At 32.2% G+C, this 6,537-nt stretch overlaps 1 pseudogene; it reads right to left on the minus strand.

The window, feature by feature from the left end:
• Positions 1–218: 218 nt before the first annotated feature.
• Positions 219–315, minus strand: LOC122100550 (annotated as a pseudogene).
• Between the last annotated feature and the right edge of the window lie 6,222 nt (positions 316–6,537).

A 6,537-nucleotide genomic window follows, 5' to 3' on the forward strand; every position in this document is an offset into this window, starting at 1 on the left:
TAGGTCTTAATATTATTTTTCTTTGGGATAAAATGACAATGTTGTCTAATTTGAAAAATTTTGTAAAGTTTATGCTATGTAAACGCCTTTCTGAGGGGAAGATTTAATACACTGATGTCAAACTAAATTTAATTATATGAGTTACATGTATTGTTACACGTGTAATTTTGTAATCAAGTTTTTAATCACTTTTTTTCATTTCTTGCATCTGAAGAATGAAAAATATGGAATACTTTTCAAATTTTCATATTATCCTTGTGCAAGTGCCATGTTAATCTCTGTATTGTAATTTGAGTATACATGCTGCTGAAGCATGTAGTATCCTTTAAATTTAGTAGTTAATGATGGAATCTTTATACAGGCTTATATCTATGGGTGCCTACTTGTAACAAGGAAACCTTATTGTTCCTAACAATGCTATCGGTCTTATTTCCCTAAAATTCTGTGAATAGTGAAAAAATTATATTGATTAGTCGATTGCTCACATTTGCAAACTTTTTTTGTCAATGAGTATCTTAAGTCTTTTTATTTGGAATTTGATCATACTCTCAATTATTTATAGATAGGTCTAAAGGTGATGGCTTTTTCAAGTACTTATTTATCCAGCTTTGTGGACCTAATGGATTCAAATTAAGCATTGCTTAAGAGCTACTTCTAAACTTCTTCAGCTGACATTTTCCCAAATGATGTGTTACTGGAACAAATGTCTACCTGAGCCTTTACCCTTCTTCCATGTGGGAACAGACCAACCAGAATACCTTACCCTGACACCAAAGATTTTCTTACTAGAACAAAACTAATCTTGGTTACAAGAGATCATAGAGAGATGAACCGTTCAAACAGAACTGTTCAGATTAGAAGGTATTTTATCAAAATATAATTGTTTATTTTACCTTCCATTTAAAAGTAGCTAAAGCCAAGAAGGTGAAAAAATTGTTCGTATGCATGATTACTTAATGTCCTGGCCTGTCTGTAAGTTCCTGCCAGGAACTTACACTACTACCTTTTTATCACCAAATATTTTCATAGTTACAGGAGAAGTGCATATGTTTCTCCTCCTTATTAGGCATTAAATTGATAATGTTTTAATCACAGTGTTTCCTCTTGCCTCCAAGCTGTAAATCTAAAAATGATAAAGATTTAGGTCTAACTCTATCAGACACTGAAGTAGAGATAATGGAATAATACTTTAAAACAGAGTTGCCTTTGATACAGTAACTACAACAGAACAATACAAAACGTGTGTATTTTAATCATATTATATAGTTATATATTTTATAATTATATGTGCTGATTTTATATTTCACACAATGAAATTTACTAGAATTAGTTGATAATTTGAAAAATAAATTGATATTTACTTCAATAAATAGAATTGGAATATAAATATTTAGGTTTCAAATATATATTAGACTAGAAAAAGTATCAATGCAATCTTTTTAGTATAAACTTGTGATACATTATAACTGTCCTTGGTCTTCTGAATCCACATGATAAAAAAAACAATATTTTTTTCTAATCTGTAATGGATTTTACTCTGCTGCTCTGTTTATTGTTTTAACTCGCTTGTTGCAAACTGTTTTTGTCCATATTTCTGAAGCATTCTTACTGATTATGCCCAAATTTTGCTAAGATATCTAAAAAATATTATTCTTCTACAGTACCCATGGGTCCTAGGATCTCAGGGCCCAGATACCTGCATCATCAGATAACAGGGGCAAGACTTTTCACCAAGGCCCATGCAACATATCAACACAAAGTAATTGAAGACATATCTCAATTTCGCATTTCCTATATTTCAGGGCCCCAATTCCTTGAGATGCAGGAATTAGCAGTAAGCAATTGTGAAATACAAGGCAACTTAAAATGAAGGATGAGATCACAAAATTTGAGAGAAAGTACTGTAATTCAAACATTCAACTTACAGATTACCAGCCCATATGAGTGAACAAGTTCACAAAGTGTCATAAGATTATTTTTAATACCTCTCACCTATGATTAACGAAAGATTTTATTACAACATAAGTGGGACAAAAAATAGTTCCTAGAAGGATAGATCTATAATTGGTCTACCAAAGCCCGAAAACTTGACTTAGAGGTCAAATGTAATTCAGAAAAACATTTGAAGCACTAAGGAGTGCTACAAAATACTGGGATTTCAGTACAACATGGTTCTGTGGTATAAAAATGTCACTCTCAAACCAATGATAATCTACATTTAATCTCCTGAAAGTATATTACTTTTCAAATAAACTTTTTAAAATCACTTTCACCAAAATAACATTTGACAAGTTGATGATACTTAGTGACATTACAAGTTTTTCAAGTGTAGGGAGCAAGTTACAATAGAGTTGAATTATTTACACAGCACTAATGCCAAACATGTTCAACCATTCATTAAAGTGTAGAAATAGTACCACCCACAATTTGTGTTTTTCAGTAAGGGCCTTTCAGAAATGTGTTAAATATGTCAGCCTCCTAAATTTCAAATCCAAACGTTAGCTAATAAATTTCATCATTTAATAAGGTACATTTTAAAAAATCACAAATAGTTGCCTTATCATATGTTACTTTATGTTTTCCCTCTGTCTAACATAGTAAGAAATATGACTTTAAGTCTTGAATATGTGTACTCATCAGAGATATTACAAACCTAATATCTGTCTTCTATTTCTATCATATTCCTATCTAGGAATAAATTTATTTTTCTTCTTTTTCCAAAACTTATAGGTAGTAGAAAATATTATTCCATGTAAAATAAAAGAATCACACCATTGTACAAAGCCATTTATAAAAATTCATAGTTAGGAATACATTCTAAGCCATTTTTTAACTTTCTTTTTGAATAAAGATTAATCTTCCAAACGGTTGAGAATAAAATCATGTTTAGGTGCTTCCCGTCTCCAGTCTTGCAAATTGTTGCTGCAGATGAATGAATTATGGAAATATAAGCTGACATCATTTCAAGAATATGCAGGATTGAAACTCCATGGAATGTATATAAATCTTTCAAAGTATTAATAGACAGTTTAACAGAATGACTATCAGGAAGTTGAAACCAAAGAGGAATTATAGCAAAGAAATAGAATTAATGAAAAATGAACAAGGGGCAAATACAGCTAGAATACTGAATGTATACACATGATGAAGGAAGTGGTAAATTGGAAATAAATCTTGGAGAAAGGGTTGGTTGAGAATGATAGAAGGAGTGACTCTGATCTAGGAGCATTGGACAATTAGATGCATATATTAAATTGTAACACAATTGCACAAACTTTTAAAATTCAGTTAAAAAACACAACAAGAAACAAAAACACACAAAAATCACAACCAAACAGCAATCTCTAGAGAGTATGAATATGACCACTCAAAATTTTAATCAGTTAATGAAGGGCAGTCTTGGGAAAAGCAAACAAAGCTGTTCAAAGAGGGAAGTTTGGGATAGGGGAGAATTTTGAACAGAATTAAATAGATTGTCTAAGGTTATAAATCACCTACATCTGCTGCATACAGTATCTTACTTCTATGAGTTTTCTGTCTGAACTAGATAATCCAGTCCTGAGACACACTTGGTAGCTTGTGAGGTAGAATGGAAGAAACAAGATCAAGAACCCATTACTCCACTGGAGAGAAAACAATCCTCTATATTTTCTCTAATTTCTCTTCACTACTCTTTCTTCATACTTTTAAGTCAATTGATTTTGAATTATATTTTTCCTTCTTTCTTCTGGCAAAGTAATTGGTCAAAGTAATTTCATTAAATATTATTTGCCATTTTCTTCTTTCATGCTGTTTAATTGGCCAAGTGAGTCCATAAAACTTCCCTCTTGTATTTGGTTGCCATGAAACAACATCTATGTTAATAAGGAGAAATCTAATGTAAAACTTTGTCTCCAGAAAACAGTCCAAGAGGCTGTGATCACAAATATTTGGCTATATATTTTTTCTTTTACCTTGAAAGACTTCTTGTGTCTAAAGTGCCCACAAAAATAAGTACTCCATCACTTGTTGGTTCAATCAGAATTGTCTAACCTCAAAGATATATTTTGCTAACAAGATGCTTAGAGGAAAGCAAAAAATACTGCACTTTTTATCTTCTCTCTTAAGATTCTCCTTAGATACCATATCAGGAACAGTGAAGTTATTCTATGCAAAATTATTTTAATAGATCATTTTTCTCTTGGTCTTGCATTTGTTCACCAAGATGTATGGAAGAGAATAGAGTTAAATCACCCATACCTTGGAAGAAAGTGTCTGTTACAAAAGGAAAATGCTTCTATGTCCTACTTCTATGTCCTACTCTTAGCTCTTGCCAGAGTTCCAATTAATCACAGCTTCTTGGCTTCTAGTCTAGTGAAGCTGAAGGAACATACGGGCTCCACCACTGCTACATCTTCATTATTTCTCTTTTAAAAGTCTTCAAGTTGCCTCATTTGGATGTGGAATGTATTTTCATGTCTTCATTCAATCAGTTCTGCATTGTAGTGAGCCAAATGGGCTCTGTAAAATCACTTTAGGGAGTAAAAATACTAACACAATTTACATCAAAAAGTTTTGGCCTCCCTTCACTGCTGAAGTCAATACGCTTAGCTAAGGCTTCTAAGAAAACTTTTATTATTAATTTTTCCATTTGCTCAATTCTTTTCTGAACTTTTTGGCATATGTAATAAAAGAAGTCTTCACTACCTCATATTAATAAGAATATTATTTTTTGTGAGCCACTTAGAAATGTGAAATCATTGGTTTGAAGTATGCAATCAATTTTTTTTCTGTGTTTCACTGCTTCACGTCCAAAGACATTGTGGAAAGTGTTACAAACAGAAATGTGTAATCCCAACACCTTCTTTCATTGTGGAGGGTACTTTCTCCCTAAGTATTTTGACTCAAATTATCTTTTTCAGAGAATTACTGTTTGGTAATTTAAGGTAAATTCACAAATTTTGATGTCTTATATTTTTAAGAAATTTTAATTTAAATTCCAATACAACCTTCTTTGAAACAGTGATAATATAGTTCCTGGGTAAGGACAATTCCAAAGGAACCTACAGGATTTACAGCAAGGTTTCTGAGGTTTGTTTGCTTAGTTTGAAAAAGAGCCATCTTCATCCACATTGCTCCCTCTCTACTAAGTCTCCTTGGATTTCTTTGCATGAAAGCCTATTCTTCCAGGCAATTTTAAATTTTCTTAATAGGCTAAGTTATTAAAAATTTTGAACTATTAAATTTTACCTGTCATAACTTTAAAACTGTTGAAAATCCTTTATCAGAACCACAAATTCACCAATCCTAATTCCACCTTCACCATCAAAATGTTAACATGCTGTTTTCATGATATAGTATCCATGCAGCTATTATTTTCCAGTGGCTTTGTTATGCATATATGTAACCATATTAGCTGATGCTAAGCCAAATTAATTCCAAGATATGGAACCAGATATTTTTTCATTTGTGATTGTTGTTTTTGATGAACTATGTGATTTCTGTTTTCTTTGGGGTTTTCCCCTATGGTTTATCCCTGCTATATGGTGAGACAATGGTGAGCATAATGGTGAGACAAAGGACAAAAGGCAAACCAATACAATAGCAATACTCACAAGACAATATGTTGGAAATGTACTTTACAACTTGTGAGGGGTGAAGGGGTGAAGGAAAACTGTGAGAAAAATGTGAGAGGGTTACTAAGTTTGAAAAGTTATGACTTAATACCTTACAATTACTGTAACCCCACTGTACATCATTTTGATAATAAAATTGAAAAAATAAGCTGCATAAAATATAATTTCACTGTATTGACACAGTAAATAATATTCTTTATGTAGTAACATTTTAAAAATCAATACTATTTGGCATCTAATTTGAATTAATTACACCTGCTTTATCAGAGGTTCATCTACTTGAATGTTATCCAACTAGACAATATTTTCACAATATACTTGCCAAATTTTTCAAAAAAAATAAATTTAGTACTTTCTCATTCTAAAACAGAAAACAGGGTCTGGGAAGATGGCTCAGTGGTAGAGCGCTTGCCTTGCATGCTTGAGGCCCTGGGTTCGATTTCTCAGCACCACATAAGCAAAAATAAAAAAACCGGAAGTGGTGCTGTGGCTCAAGTGGTAGAACGCTAGCCTTGAGCTGAAGAGCTGAGGGACAGCGCTGAGGCCCAGAGTTCAGGCCCCACGACTGGACCCAGTTTAATACTATGGAAACCCATAATTTTAAAAGTAAGTAAGTTTTTAAGAGGACAGACTATATATGTTCTTCAAAATTCCTATGACTAACAACTACTCATTTTTAAATTCTCAACATTCCTAAGAAATTCAAAACAGTACCTGTTTGCATGTTATGTAATTCTGCAATAGATGCAGTTTCCAATGGGGTGTTACAGATTGAGAAGTAAACAAAAATAGCCACATTCTTGTAGAGGATAAAATTGTGAAGCATGTGTAATAATTAATTCTTCAAGAGTAAGCAATTATTTATAAGAGTATGATATTATGTCTATGAACATCAATCCCAAGATTTATGCCATAAAGTCAT

Source organism: Dipodomys spectabilis, unplaced genomic scaffold, assembly GCF_019054845.1.
Source record: "Dipodomys spectabilis isolate Male_0828 unplaced genomic scaffold, ASM1905484v1 ptg000583l, whole genome shotgun sequence".
NCBI classification, from domain to species: Eukaryota; Metazoa; Chordata; class Mammalia; order Rodentia; family Heteromyidae; genus Dipodomys; species Dipodomys spectabilis.